Source organism: Pelophylax lessonae (genome assembly GCF_965119305.1).
Source record: "Pelophylax lessonae genome assembly, chromosome: 11".
Classification (NCBI taxonomy): Eukaryota; Metazoa; Chordata; class Amphibia; order Anura; family Ranidae; genus Pelophylax; species Pelophylax lessonae.
Genome location: NC_138778.1, coordinates 198444136 through 198461013, shown reverse-complemented (window position 1 = coordinate 198461013; position 16878 = coordinate 198444136). Strand labels below are relative to the sequence as shown.

The 16878-nt window shown below is 43.0% G+C and overlaps 1 protein-coding gene across 1 annotated transcript in view; it reads right to left on the bottom strand.

Moving 5' to 3' along the window:
- CDH4 (cadherin 4) overlaps positions 1 to 16878 on the bottom strand; it is a 1089940-nt gene that overhangs the window by 622208 nt on the left and 450854 nt on the right. The window lies entirely within an intron of this gene.

The following is a 16878-nucleotide window of genomic DNA, read 5'->3' as shown; positions in this document are numbered from 1 at the left end:
TAGATTTACATAATGCAGCAACATCCACGCATAGGGCACCCAACGTTAGAGGTGATTTATTCTTCCAAAGCAAATACACTTTTGCACACTGGTACTGACTAGTATTCCAATGTTTCTCTTTTCCCTCACTTTCTTTCCATCAGTCAGCTAATGTCACCCCAGTGCTGAGGGAGAGGGGCACAGGAGGGTGGAGGCAACAGACATCTTTCTTATTAACTGATGACGTCATTGGTTGTTAGGATGCCAGTATCTAGAAAGTCATAATGGTGCATAATGGAAACCCGTGGCTTTGTGTAACTAAAGGGCAGGCTTGATCCACCTGCTGGCTAGTATACAATTTTTGATCATTTTTTAGGCATTTTGCCAAGGCACCCCTGAAGAAACCTCCAGGCACCCCAGTGTGCCTGGGCACCCTGGTTAAAAAAGGGCTGCTATAGCCCACTGTCATTCTGGTATAAGATGTTGTTTAACCACTTGCCGACCAGTCACTGGGACTGTACTGCGGCAAAGTGGCTCGATTCCGTTCAGCGACATAGACCTACGTCGCTGGACTCCTCCCCTTGTGGGCGGCGCTCGCGCACTGCCGGAGGCTCGCTCCCGCTGTTTTCAGTCACAGCGGGAGTCGGGCCAGGGGAGGAGCAGCGGCGATCGCCGCTGCTCTTCCCCGATCGTCGGGGAATCGAGTCTGGAGATCCGCCCGCCTGTGTAAACAGAGCGGGCGGATCTCCTAAGTGACAAGGAGTGACAGATTGCAGGGTTCAGCATAGCTGAACATGCGATCTGTCCCTGTGTCACTCAGTCACCTCCCACCACACAGGTCAGTAAGCACCAGGCATACATTAACCCCTTCCTCTCCAATAAAATTAACCCCTTCCCTGCCAGTGTCATTTTTACAGTAACAGTGCATATTTATAGCACTGATTACTTTAGAAATGTCACTGATACCCCCAAAAGTGTCAAAAATGTCAGTCAAGGGTCCGATCTGTCCACCGCAATGTCGCAGTCCCGCAAAAAAAATCGCAGATCGCCGTCATTACTCGTTAAAAAAAAAACACCAAAAATTACAGAAATCTTTCCCTTTCCTAATCTTTCCTAAACGCAATAACTTTTGCGCAAACCAATCAAAATACGCTTATTGTGATTTTTTTTACCAAAAATAGGTAGCAGAAAACAAATTGGCCAAAAATTTAAAAAAATTTGGATTTTTACATTTTTTTGGGGGGGGGGGGGGGAATTTCATATAAAAAAAAAATTTGAAAAATATTGTTATTTTTTCAAAATTTACGCTATTTTTTTGTTTATAGCGCAAAAAGTAAAAATCGCACAGGTGATCAAATACCACCAAAAGAAAGCTCTGTTTGTGGGAAAAAAAAGGACGTAAATTTAGTTTGGGTACGGTGTCGCACGACCGCGCAATTGTCAGTTAAAGTCGCACATTGCCGAATCGCAAAAAGTGGCCTGGACGTAAGACAGCAAAATCCTCCGGTGGTAAAGTGGTTAAGGGGTTGTCCACCTAAGCAAATTTTATTGTATCAACTTGACCACGCGCTACCACAACATCATTACGACACTTGCTTTACTTTTCCAGATTCCTTCTGTATGTTCAGGTCAAGTATTGTTATACATAAGCAGATGTGTTTATTTCGAAGGCCCTAGGACACACACACACAGCTACTCTCTTGATACACCAGAATCGTGATCAGAGAGCATAGTAGAGAAGAGTTGTGTCCCAGGGCAACAAAAACTAATAACTGTGTCTGAGTTTGGACATTTGTATCAAAAAAAATAACAGAGGGAAGCTGCAAAAAAATAATAATAAAAAAAACTATGTATTTAGTAAAATAAGTAAGCCAAAGAAAGAAAAAAAAGGGGCCATTCTTCTTGAAAGTTGGAGGAGACAGGCCACAAATTCAATGCAATCTGTAGGAAAACAATTCTAAAATTCCTCCCTTAGCTGATTCAACTTTAGTCATGCCTACGAAAAAGAAGTCTGGGGTTTAAAGTGTTATTTGCCTTTCTGCTGTATATCCCCCCAAAATGCAGGAACAAAAAATAAGTATTTCCTGCTAATGAGGGCTTCAGGGCCAGCTGTCAAGTATAACCTGTACAGTAAGCGATGCTGAGACTGACAGCTCTTTGAAAGCCGCTGCAATTTTCCATAAAAAATTCATAGCCCGCAACCAAAGCAAAAAGCGTACGCACTCTCTGGGCGCAAGGCAGCCTCTGCTTTTCCAAGATGAGTAATTGGGCTAAAAACTCGTCAGTGGCTAATGCTGCCGATTCTAAGGTGAGGATTCATTTGAATTTCACAGGCAGACGGAGGGGATCATGCTGTCTTTTGGAATACAGAAGGTATTTAGTTAACAAACAGCTGCTCCTGTCTAAACACAAGAGGGAGAATCGGATGAAAGCAGCGATATAGTAATATTTTTTTAGTGGTTAAAAAAAATGTCTACAGCGGCGTCGATAGATCTGTGTTTGAGGACAGCATGGGGGAGCTAAACACTCTCATAAATATTCCAGCTCCTCATTTTATGTTGGCATTTTCATAGGAAATTAGCGGATAGATATTTAAAGGTGCAATTCAAAGTGGGAGAAGAAAAGCTCACGTGTTTCTGAACTGTGGATGAACTGCTGCAAAAAAAGCTTCTTGCTTGAAGCCGTTTCAGCAGGTAAACTGCTTAAAGAAAGGGTAATGGCAACAGGTTTGGTAGACCACTGGCTTTATTCATTCTTAAGTGTAATAACTCAAAGCAGCCTATCAGAATCCATCTTGTATTGGTCTGATGTCAGCAAAATCAATTCTCATTGGCTCCGCTCTTGAAACTTACAAATGCTTACTGCATAAGACTGTTGTTGGTAAAAATTAGAGACGGGGATAAAAATGTCTAAAAAATAATGCTGTGCTGCCCAAACCAGCTATTTAGAGTAGGGATCGACTGATTATCGAGATAACATGGATAGAGATGTGATATTCCACTGAAGGAGAGACATTTACAATTTTACAGAGACTGGCTGCTTCTTTGTTTGTAATGGTTTGTACTAGGGATCGACCGATTATCGGCAATGCCGATATATATCGAGGGGCGATATGCACTTTCCCCGATATATCGGAATTGGCCACCAAGGTGACCAATATTGCCGATATTTTGGGAAAGTGCTTGTACCAGAGTGATGCCTGCTGCTAGAGGCATCACCCCGGTACCGGCGTCCATAGCCGACGGTTGGCTGTCTTGTAATGACAATCGAAGCGGCTGTCATTACATACTTTTTGGTTAAAAAAAAAAAAAAAATACATACTTAAATATAATTTTTTCTTAACCACTTCTGGACCGGAAGGATTTGCCCCCTTAATGACCAGGACATTTTTTGCGATTCGGCACTGCGTTACTTTAACGGACAATTGCGCGGTTGTGCGACTCTGTACCTAAATAAAATTGATGTCCTTTCTTCCCCACAAATAGAGCTTTCTTTTGGTAGTATCACCTGTGCGATTTTTATTTTTTAAGGTGTGAGTGTTAAGTGTGAGCCTAGCGGAGTGTTTTCTAACTGTATGGGAGATGGGCTTGTGGAATGATCACAAAGACATGTGATCCTATATAGAAGGATCACAGGCGCTCTGTGATCATTTCAAAGAGAACAACGGTCAGCTGTTTTCAAAACAGCTGACTGTTGTTCTCTCTCAGCCGGGAGCAAATGAGGGTGCCCGGCAGCAATCGGTGCCACCAGTCCCGTGGATTGGCATCCCTGCTGCCTAGTGGGGGTGGCGCACGCCCGCCCCCAGGAGTGCTCCCGCAAACTGCTGTACAGGTACGGCAATTCGCGCAGCCGAGCCAGCCTGCCGCAGTATATATGCAGCGGGCCGTCAGCAAGCGGTTAATGTCACTTTAAAATATGCTCATAATAAAATATCTGCAAACATACTGTATGTATGTTGATTAGAGACAGGAGGTTTTAGTTGCACGCATTTGTAAATACACTATATTGTCAAAAGTATTGAGACGTCTGCCTTTACACGCACATGAACTAATGGCATCCCAGTCTTAGTCCATAGGGTTCAATATTGAGTTGGCGGGAGGGGACGTCCCCCTCCTCCCGCCACCTTCCGCGGCTCGCCCGGGTCTCCCGTCCCACCGGGAGACCCGGGCAACCATCCTGCACGGCCACCGAAGAGAAGACCCAATCAAAGCCACATTCAGCTCTGATCGGGTCTCCATGTAAAAACCCGGACGAGATGTCATGACATCACTTTCGGGTACTCGGCGCAAAATTTAAAAAAATGACAGCATTCAAAACAGCCAAACTTGGCGTTTTGAATGGTTTTAAGTGCAGAGGAGGGGTTTGGGGTTTTTTAGACACAACAGTACCTGTCACAAAAAAAGAAAAAAAAAAATTTAATGTACGAAAATATCGGCCGATACCGATATGCGATGACCAAAATATCAGTATCGGCAATAAAAAAACCAATATCGGTCGATCACTAATTTAGAGACACTATTTTCTTTTTCTGGAAAATAAAAGGGGCAGACAGCTCTTTCAGAAAGAATGCAACATCCATTAGATCTACATATATAGTTAGAAGTACATCAAGTACCCAGTACAAATTCAGGATAAAATAAAGGACAGATTTAAAGTGACACAAAACAATATCATTATTCTTCAAAATGAATCAATACGCATCCATTATTTAAAGGCACGGAATTCTATTCTTTCATGAAATTGTTTCTTACTGTGTTTCTGCCTCCTTATATTGACCTCTGTCAGCTCTCCTTTTCTTCCACATTTCTTTGGAATGAGCAATGCACATTAGTTGTGATCATCTGCACAGTTCTATACACATCATATACTCCTTAGTCCATCTTGGGAGTGAGAAATAGAGGGGGGCTACGTTCTTACATACCATAGACCATGGAGAACCAACTTAGTCACTCTCTAACCGGAAGTCAGATCACTTAAAAAAAAATAAAACTTGGAGGAGGCTGGGCACAATAGAAGGGACTTTTCTGAATTAAAAATACATACTTTTTGGTTAAAAAAAAAAAAAAAATACATACTTAAATATAATTTTTTCTTAACCACTTCTGGACCGGAAGGATTTGCCCCCTTAATGACCAGGACATTTTTTGCGATTCGGCACTGCGTTACTTTAACGGACAATTGCGCGGTTGTGCGACTCTGTACCTAAATAAAATTGATGTCCTTTCTTCCCCACAAATAGAGCTTTCTTTTGGTAGTATCACCTGTGCGATTTTTATTTTTTAAGGTGTGAGTGTTAAGTGTGAGCCTAGCGGAGTGTTTTCTAACTGTATGGGAGATGGGCTTGTGGAATGATCACAAAGACATGTGATCCTATATAGAAGGATCACAGGCGCTCTGTGATCATTTCAAAGAGAACAACGGTCAGCTGTTTTCAAAACAGCTGACTGTTGTTCTCTCTCAGCCGGGAGCGAATGCGGGTGCCCGGCAGCAATCTGTGCCACCAGTCCCGTGGATTGGCATCCCTGCTGCCTAGTGGGGGTGGCGCACACCCGCCCCCAGGAGTGCTCCCGCAAACTGCTGTACAGGTACGGCAATTCGCGCAGCCGAGCCAGCCTGCCGCAGTATATATGCAGCGGGCCGTCAGCAAGCGGTTAATGTCACTTTAAAATATGCTCATAATAAAATATTTGCAAACATACTGTATGTATGTTGATTAGAGACAGGAGGTTTTAGTTGCACGCATTTGTAAATACACTATATTGTCAAAAGTATTGAGACGTCTGCCTTTACACGCACATGAACTAATGGCATCCCAGTCTTAGTCCATAGGGTTCAATATTGAGTTGGCCCAGCACTGATTGGATGAGAAGGCCTGGCTTGCAGTCTCCACTCTAATTCATCCCAAAGGTGTTCTATCGGGTTGAGGTCAAAACAACAAAAATATTTAAAGGTGTACAGTGCCTTTAAATCTATAGCCATCTATAATTTGGAAATGTTTCAAGTGTAATAGGTTTACTTTAGGATGCATACAAAATGGTCTCATCCATTGTATCTAAAAGTCAGGTTCTACCGCAGAGGCATCTGTGGCTTAAAGACTGCCTATGCTGCTGACTAAACTCTGCAGAAAATGAACATTATGAGGCGATTTTGGAAATAAATGACATATGTCCCCCTGACTAGAGGGGGAAATGATTCCATTAATGCAAATAAATTACCTTTTTCCAAGTTAAATAAAAGCTAATAACATTGAGACAGCCCCGTGCATTGCAGATTTATGCTAACCAGTGCAGTCTCATGTAAGATGAAGCACTTTAATGTCATATTAAAAACGAGATGAAATGAAGGTTTAACGAGAGTGGCGTCCCTATGACAGATATGAATTTCCAGCCTGAACATGAGGCCAGGCCTCCAGGTCTATGGGAACTTAGTTACTAATAAATTACTGATAATGCAGAGACGGAGGCAGGATACGGCGACACGTAGGTTGTGAGGAATTATAACGTTGTTTTTTTTTTTTTTTTTTTACATCGGAGATTAAACATCCTCCTACTGCTGTCTATTAAATTTTCTCTGCAAAGACCAAGAGTTATGGCTTCATGTACACAGTTACCGAAGCCTGCAAAACAAGAACAATTGTTCTGCCATGTTGTACCATTTAGAGATGCTAAGCAGAGACAGATTTAAGTCAAACGGGCCTTAGGTAGGATAAAAGCTTTGGCTCCTCCAATTCTTCAATTGTCAGTACTGGCATAGTCTCCAACCACCTACAAGTGCATCCTCCATTGTAAAAACACAAGCAGGTACACAACTTTGCCCAATGGTGTGATTTTGCTTGGTTTACTGCAGGAGCAGCAAGATTGTAGCATGACCCCTGGACAGCCACCGGGGGCCTTAAGCCTCGTACACACGCCACGAATTTCTGCCGACCGGTCGTCCGTCTTTTGTCCAGAGTCGTGTCTGTTGGTTGGAATGTGCTCTAAACAATTCAAATCTGTAAAGAAAAGCACACGCAACCTCGGGCAATAACGCTTTAATAAAGGACAATAACACAGTACATTGGAATTGCACTCACACTTTTTCTTTAAGACAATCGCTTTACAGCATTCCAACAGGAGCTACTCGCTCCTCCCGTCCCTCCAGATGGTGACTCTGCGGTCTCCTCATTCGCGGCTGCCGCTGCTGTATCCCCACTCTCCTTCACTTCCTGTGTTGCCTGGTCACCGGATGCCGGTTCTAGTGCGCCTGCACACTATACCGACGTGATCTACGGCGCCTCAGGAGAGCCTCAGCCAAAGCCGGAGCCACAAGTTGTACGGAGCTGCGAGGTGGGGGATTCAAGGCTCGGGTGCACTGCCTCTGCTGTTACTACGGACCACAAGTTGTACGGAGCTGCGAGGTGGGGGATTCAAGGCTCGGGTGCACTGCCTCTGCTGTTACTACGGACACAAGTTGTACGGAGCTGCGAGGTGGGGGATTCAAGGCTCGGGTACACTGCCTCTGCTGTTACTACGGACACAAGTTGTATGGAGCTGCGAGGTGGGGGATTCAAGGCTCGGGTACACTGCCTCTGCTGTTACTACGGACTACAGGCAACACAGGAAGTGAAGGAGAGTGGGGATACAGCGGCGGCAGCCGCGGATGAGGAGACCGCAGAGTCACCATCTGGAGGGACGAGAGGAGCGAGTAGCTCCTGTTGGAATGCTGTAAAGCGATTGTCTTAAAGAAAAAGTGTGAGTGCAATTCCAATGTGCTGTGTTATTGTCCTTTATTAAAGCGTTATTGCCCGAGGTTGCGTGCGCTTTTCTTTACAGATTTGAATTGTTTTGATCCGCCCCCCCCAGTGGAGTGAGAGAGGAGCAGCAGCAACCAGGACATTTCAGCTAAAAAACATACAAACAAAGGAGGTGAACACATGGACAGCGCCATGGGCTGGTGAAGTACTCCTCTTTGTACTTGTTGTATATCAGCATGTGCAGGATCTGTCCTTTTTGATTGGAATGTGCTCTAGACTGCACACAAATTTTCCTGCACGACAGAATTCTACTTCAGAAGTGATGTCATGTGTTGGATTGCTTTTTTTGTGTTCTTTCATCTCTGAGCATGCCTAGTCTTGCTCAGAAGATTTTTCCCCATCAAAATCTGTACTAATGAGGCGGAAATCGGACGTGTTTTGACGGTCGACAAAAATTTTATAGCCTGCACACCAGGATTTTTTCGGCCGAAAAGTCGGAGTCGGTTGTCGGAAGCATCATACTAACAAGCCGAAAATCAGCAGATCGGTCGTCGGGACAAAAATTCCCGGCCAAATTTCCACTCGTGTGTACGGGCCTTTAGGCTTCTGCCTAAGATGTCTTGTGGACAATCAGGCTCTGATTTAAGCTAATAGCTTTCATTTTCTTCATGATACAATATGTATTACCTGTTGGATATCAAGGAGTGCACAGATCAGCCAATCAGAAATTAACATTAGGCTAAAGTAGTCTATGAGAAACTTGAGTCTATTATTTTGCTTTTAAAGACTGCAGAAACAAAAAAAATATATTTGTAGGCAATGGATAATCAATATGCAATGGATAATCAATAGGCAATGGATAAACCATTCCAAAACTCTTTCAAAATAAGTGCTAGGTGAGAGATTCCACCTTTAATAAAATGGAAAAATTTGTCTCAGTGGGAAATAGAGCATTCTTGGCAACTCTTTAGCTTTATAACTATTAAGCTGAAGGTGAACTCCAAATTCTAAGCTGGCTGTAATACAAGCCCAAGCTCTGTGCGGAACCGTGTTACCTAACTACAGGGGGTGAGGACTCCTTTTAAGAAGTCTACAAAATATAACTGTCTGAACATTACACTCTATACACACATAAAGCTATTCCTCATCTAATATTCATAGCATGTAAACTCATAGCAAAGAAGTGGATCTCTCCAGCCTCCCCAACTCATTCTAGACAAGTAAATGTCTCCTGCGCTCAAATGGTAGATATAGGCCAAAGAGGCCTTGATATATCGTTGGCATCTGAAGTCTTGCTGCCCTCTCAGGATGATGGGTATCCAGACAAACTGAAAGCAAAAACAAGAGAAGGGCCCACCGACCTAGTGCAATACCATAAGATATTTATTGAAAATTGTTAAAACCACATCATGTCCATGGACACCTTCAAGTTCGCCTGTCATTACTAAGGATCATGGTCCTGTGGTCTCTGGACAGCCGAAGAAACTCTTTTGGGTTTCGCTTTTAGATAGCGTACTCTTGTGAATAGAATGTATGATGTGGTTTTAACAATTTGTCAACAAATATCTTATGGTATTGCACTAAGTCGGTGCGCCCTTCTCTTCTTTTTCGCCCCCAACTCATTCTGTTGGTAAGCCCAAGTTCACACTGCTCCGACATGAAAGTCGCACAACTTCAGATCCGACTTTGCCCTGAAATTTTTAGTCCGACTTTGATCCGACCTAATGTGACTTTTTACACCCTATGGCAATGAAGTTGTATCAAAGTCGGACCAAAGTACTGCAGGAACCCTTTCTAAAGTCGGAGCGACTTGTGTTGGATCACTTAAGACGGAATTCATAGGGATATATTTAATCTGCTCTCACAAGTAGATTCCATGTCACACCAGTGTGAACCAGGCCTAAAGGCAGTAAATTATACCAATACCCTGTTGCGAGAACATCTAGTGCAGAGGTGCCCAGGACGGCTATGAATACGGCCCAACACAAATTCATAAACTTACTTAAAAATGAAAAGTTTTTGGGACTTTTTTGCAAAAATGCATTTAAACTTCGCGAACACATGCAGGCAAAGAAAAGTTGTCTCTTTACTGGACTTGTATAAGGTTTTTATTACCAAAGATGATTATCCCACTCTTCACAATCATGCCTTATTTATGTCATTGACTCATCAGTTTTCGGCAGCACCTATATTTGCGAGCAACTATTTTCAAAGATGAGGCAAAATTAGAACCAAAATATCTGATGAGCAGCTTGAGAATTCATTGAGAATTGCTACTACATTGAAAATATTAATGCATTCGTTTATTAAAAACAGTGTCAAATATCGCACTCCTTTTATGTTGCCCTCTTATACTTTTATGATGAAAAATATTACAAAAAAATTATGTTTTTTTAACTCAGATAGATACATTATCTAAACCAGTGATCGATAACTTGTGAGATCTGTCTGACTTTTCCGGCTCATCAGTCATTCCATATTGTTAGTGTATTTTATGTGCAGCCCAAGACAATTCCTCTTTTTCCAATGTGAAAAGGTTGAATACCCCTGACCTTGTGTATCAACATAGGGGTTGTTCTAATAAATTTACAAAGTTATAAATTAGATGGCTGGAGACTCCAGGACTATATCTTTAATAGGCTTCTGAGCTAAGACATATACCTAGCCATATTAGACACAAATGTTATATATTTCAGTAATACATATCCTATACAGATAAAAAATAAAAACATATACACCATTTCTGATTCTTTTTCTCCAATGTTTATTTTTAGCACAAGATAACACGGATAGAGAGTGATATTCCACTGAAGATGAGACATTTACAATTTAACAAGACTGGCTGCTTCTTAGTTTGTAATGATTTGTATTAGGCAATGCCGATATATCGGGGGCCGATATGCACTTTCCCCGATATATCGGAATCGGCCCCTGAGGTTACCAATATTACCGATATTTCGGGAAATGCTTGTACCGGGGTGATGCCTGCAGCTACAGGTCCATAGCCGTAGGTCCACGGTCGGCTGTCTTGTAATGAAAACCGATGCAGCTGAGAAGCCACTCGGCTGTCATTACAAGGAGCCGGAAGGGACGTCCCCCCTCCTGCCGCCTTCCGCGGCTCGCCTGGGTCTCCCGTCCCACTGGGAGACCCGGGCAACCATCCTGAATGGCTGCCGAAGACCCAATCAAAGCCACATTCGGCTCTGATCGGGTCTCCATGTAAAAACCCGGAAGTGATGTCCGGATACTCGGCGCCAAATTCAAACAAATGACAGCATTCAAAACAGCCAAACTTGGCATTTTGAATGCTTTTAAGTGCAAAAGAGGGGTTTGGGGTCTTTTAGACCCCCAGATCTCTCCACAACAGTACCTGTCAAGAAAAAAAATGTTTTTAAATGGCCAAAATATCGGTATTGGCTTAAAAAAAAAAAAACAATATCGGTCGATCACTTATTTGTACTATAGAGGGCATGTATACTTATAGAGGAACATGCCTGGAACCTGAATCATAATCTTTTAATGATATCATATATTTTAGATTTTTCTGCGCTTATTTGTATATGGAAAAGCACATCACTTACTGTTTTATTGTATATAAGACAGGTAAACCTATTTACGTGTGTAAGTTGCACATACAATGTTGTCCAGCTCTGTACCTTTGTTATTGTTACTGGGCTTGTTTTTGGCATCTGTTTTCGGCATATTTGTACTGTATCATAAAAATTCACCACACATTAAAAAATCAGATTTAAGAAAAAAAAAAAATATATATATATATATATATATATATATATATATATATATATATATATATATAATATGCAGGCATTTTTGAGCCCAAGTGTGCATGAGGTCTAGTACATATCCCTTACCTGTGATAAAGTCCCACGTTGTGCAAGCAGCTGGATCCTGAGAAAATCTTCATTGCACAGATGCCTTGTCCTCTACCTGTCCCTGAACTATTAGCACTGCAATGGATAACAGCTTCAGGTATTCAGGCAGAACAACAGGTCTTTCATTGATTAAACTGGCTTTAACACGATCTGTAAATCGGGGAGAGTCTGATCAATCACAGAATTCTCCCCCTCCCCCCCCCCCCCCCCAATCAGAGACATTGCTACAAGCAGTGTAATCAATAAAAGATTTTTTCTCAATAGAGGAGGAGGGAGCAGGGGTCATGTCTCCACTGGACCATCTGTACTGCTGTTCTGCCTGAAGTTTTGCCACCCTATAACAGGAAGTGCTTGGACACGAACCTTCATCGTAGGATCACCCGTTATTACCTGCTAAAAGATGCAGATTTATAATATCAAAGATAATGAATATAAATATTGAAACTACTTTTGCATGTTAAAGCTTATATAATGCACTGTGCATCAAATACCTTACTTCTCAGTTTTGATTCTAAACACTTCTTCCTAAGCCATCCTAAAATATAATGGATCAAAGTCACAGTTTCCTCCAAGAGCAAAGCTAATATCCTGTTCCAGAGACTAGGCATTTTGCCCTGCTTGTTATCACTGCCCCCATGTGTTCTCCTTACTTGTGGAATTTAGGAGAGAGGCCACTGGAAGTATTGCCTCCACCAATAGGTGTGCACATTTAGCAGGCAGGGATGTGAAAACCCAAAGAAGGACTCTAGGAAGCAGTGCTTCAAGTGGCCCAAAAGAGGTGCCGGTACTCTATTATAGCCTATAAATTTTGTCCCCCCCCACCCCACATCAGAGTCCCCACAGAGCACCCCTCCCTGGCCTGGGCTGGGACTCCGGAGCAGGGGGGCTAACTGGTGGTGACTGGTCTGGCTCTGGAGTGGGAAATATTCTTGGGGGGGGGCAATTGAGGGCGCAGATGTCCAAAATGAGCATACTGGTACGCTAAGGTGTACGGAGAGGTGGCGGTATGCTCAAGAGACATATTTGGAAGTGGCGGTACTGAGTACCAGTGCATACTGGCCCACTTATAGCACTGCTAGGAAGTGAACAGAAGAAGAAGAAGAAGGGAGAAGGATCATCATGTGACTGTGGCTTCAGGTCAGTAAAATAGGCATTTGGATAGTTTTTCCTTCCAGATGTTGGATGTGGTTGGGAGAGTGGTTGCTAATATCGTGGAGTTTAGTTTTAATGATTTGGGTTTACATGTGTGTTGGTGGGGCCCAGATTCACTGCCAACAAGGGAAGAGAACTCACACGGAGACTAGTTGATAACTTGTAATAGCATGATATTTGATGTTGATCCACATCAAGCCAGGGCACTTACAATGAACCTGGCAAAGGAAATCTGTGCATGCAGTAGTCATCTTACAGACGAGGTAGCTGGAGGTACCTCCTCCACAGGAACCTATCTCTACACTAATCCAGCTGTCCCTAACCAGCTGGGGCTCTGTCCCCAACCTACCCACTATGCAGAATGCCCACTAACCCAAGGGGGGCAGTGCTATTTATTAGCATTGCCTACTCCAAAGATAGCTGCGGAGGTAAATTAGGGCAGCAGCTTCCAATCGGCAGCTACTCCTCTGATTACACCTATGGAGGCTTCTGAGGAACCTAGCTTCCCTCCTTGTCCCCCATCCTCTTTTCATGGAGGCTGCTGAACAGTGCCACCATTGCAGTTAGGCCAAACTACACTTGCCTACAAGTGCTTTGAGGTCCTGCATGGATAGCAGGCAGGTTTTTCTTGCCAATGGGCTCTCGCTTAGAAAAGAGGACATAGAGTCAAGTCTAACAAGTAAAACAGGTGCAAACTGCAGCTCCTGTTCTCCTGGCCACCTTCTACTATCAGGAAAGTGCAGCAGCCTAGCGTGAACAAGCAGCAGATACATTGTGGAATCTGATGCTTGTGTGTACGGAGCCTAAAAATGACTCTTGCCTGCAAGAGAGACTATTTCAATGGGGGTTGCTTATCTCCTGTTGCTAATGGTGAAATTCCAGGATTAGCCTTTCCCATGACAACCAATCTGATATGATTTAATTAGTCTGATGACAGGTCAATTCATGCTTCCCATGGGCCAATGTACACTATATTTTCTTGCACCACTTTAATAGGTAGGCCTTTTGTTATTTTCCTATTACTGTTAAGTGCTGCATAATGATGCTGAGTTTGGTTGAAAACAACTTTCCACAGCTAGTAGAAAGACATATTTGCATCATCATTCTCAATTAGTGTGAAATGCAGATAGAGGCTATCGTTTAAATCACTGTTCATTAGTGTGATTTCAGGTTCAGCTTCTGGTCACATTAGAAACCCAAATCCACAAATTTTAAGAGCTGTGACGAAAACACAAGGGCTTGACTAGGTTTTAATTGTATATTAAAATTATATGTATTTATATTGAAAAACCTGGGAAAAAAAAAAGGTATTTTGAAGACATAGCAGTTTAAAAAAAAAATAGGTCATTACATGACTTGCTTTCCAGCAAAAAGTCAAATCCAATTATGTCCCATTTACTTGTAATTGCCTGTAATGATTTTTTTCCCCTCCGCGGTGACAGAGAGCGGAAGCGCGGTGACCTGTGGCAGGCTTGGGCTGCACCTTGGCTTGCAATCAAATCAATTGTTTCAGATATGTTTGCACAGACATTGCAGGGATGGGGGTCTTACCTGAGGTCAGGACAGATTATGCATGCGCGAGGCGATGCTGGTAGCTTAGTGTGACGTGACGGCACAGATCTCACTTGTAGGTAGGATATGATGGGTTTCTTGTATGTATATAAATTATGTACAGAACTGAAAAAATTTGAAAGAAGCCCTTGCTGCATGTGGTTTCTTATACTTAGCTGTTCATTTTCTACAACCTTATTTCCAAAAAAGTTGGGACGCTGTGTAAAATCTACATAAAAACAGAATTCAATGTTTTGCAAATCACATAAACCCATATTTTATTCACAATAGAAAATAGAAAACATTCTTTCTATTAACAATATTTAACCGCTTCCGCACTGCTCACTAGAGCTGTACTGCGGCAAAGTGACTCGATAACGTCTGGCGACGTAGACCTACGTCACCAGACATTCCCCTTCCTCGGCGGCGCGCGCGCGCCGCCAGAGGCTCGCTCCCGCTGTATTCAGTCACAGCGGGAGTTGGGCCAGGGGAGGAGCGGTGGCGATCGCCGCCGCTCTTCCCCGATCGTCGGGGGAATCGAGTGTGGAGATCCACCTGCTTGTGTAAACAAAGCGGGCGGATCTCCTAAGTGACAGGCAGGGTCAGATTGCAGGGTTCAGCGTAGCTGAACCCGCGATCTGTCCTTGTGTCACATAGTCCCCTCCCCCCACACACGTCAGTAAGCACCAGGCATGCATTGACCCCTTGATCACCAATAAAAATTAACCCCTTCCCTGCCAGTGTCATTTTTACAGTAACAGTGCATATTTATAGCACTGATTACTGTAGTAATATCACTGGTACCCCCAAAAGTGTCAAAAATGTCAGTCAAGGGTCCGATCTGTCCGCCGCAATGTCGCAGTCCCGCAACAAAAATCGCAGATCGCAGATTACTCGTTAAAAAAAAAAACACCAAAAATGACATAAATCTTTCCCTTAGTTAGTAAACGCAATAACTTTTGCGCAAACCAATCAAAATATGCTTATTGCGATTTTTTTTTACCAAACATAGGTAGCAGAAAACAAATTGGCCAAAAATTAAAAAAAAATTTGATTTTTACATTTTTTTGGGGGGGAATTTCATATAAAAAAATGTGAAAAATATTGTTATTTTTTCAAAATTTACGCTCTTTTTTTGTTTATAGCGCAAAAAGTAAAAATCGCACAGGTGATCAAATACCACCAAAAGAAAGCTCTGTTTGTGGGGAAAAAGGACGTAAATTTAGTTTGGGTACGGCGTCGCACGACCGCGCAATTGTCAGTTAAACCCGCACAGTGCCGAATCGCAAAAAGTGGCCCAGACGTAAGACAGCAAAATCCTCCGGTGGTAAAGTGGTTAAACTACGAATACGTCCCATTTTAAGAAAAAAAAAAGGTAAATTTTAAATTGAAAATATAAAGATAAAATGTTTACAATGCATACTAGCATGCAATAACACACGTTAAAAACATGCATTACTCAATGAACACTAAGTGAAAGAACTGTAACTCCAGTCTGGTGGCCTCAGCTTGGTTGATGCATTTTTCTACAAGTAGAAGCTTATTATTCCTCTGACCCATCAATGTTCACTAAACGTAAAGTTTATATTTATTGATTCTAATGTAAAAAATAAAATGTTGGCAATTTCAAATCGACCTACAGAACAAAAGAGCTACAGGCCCTGGGGGCTTTTACTTGCTTTTGGGCAAACGGGGCTTACTGAACAGGATCAAAAAGGAAAAAAAAAAAGACCCGGAACTTTACAACCTTCTGTTCCAAAGTAGCTTAATGTTTGTAACCTGATTTCATTTAGTATTCTGTGCAACGCAATGCCAAAAAAGCTTGCTTGGTCTTATGGTCCCATAACAGCAGCCACCCTTCACATTTCTTGGGACGTCTTTAGATGTTTAGGTTACTCACTGCAGGTTCCGGTTGACCTCCCTACACAGGTGGTGGTGTTGCATTTAGGGCCGTCTTTAACACAGGGCAAAAGGGGCAGCTGCCCCGGGCCCAGTCATTGATATGGGGCCCAAGGCAGCTTCCCCTTGAGCCTGCACTGCTCGCAAATAGTTTATAGGTGAATTTGGGAGGGCCCAAGAAAATGTTTGCCCAGGGTCCAATCAATATTAAAGATGGCCCTGGTTGCATCCACTTAGCAGGTAGAGTGGGGACAGGAGGATTACTCATTCCTCTTAGTCCTCTGTAGGAGTCATCAGGTGAACTGTTGTCCAATTGGACGCTGTCATCTAGGTGACCCCTGCGTCCACCTTTAGTAAGGGCAAAGCTTACAAAAAGCCCTGGTTCGCTGCAGTTGACACGCATTCTGCATCAGGGGCAGGAACCCGGTGAACAGGGAGGTTAAATATAGCACAGGGACAGGTTACAGAGGAGGAGGGACAGTGTAGAGATCTACGCAGACTACTTTTGAGACTTCTCTGGTTCCAGCTTATTGCATTGGCCTGCCTTCTGCCTCTGTGACATGTGCCACCAGCCTTGGTTCTTTGCTGTCCTGCTGGAGTTCCATCACTTGTGTCAGTGTTGCCGCTCAGTCATTGCTGTTGAAGAGATTTAATTGTTGTGTCTGTAACTGT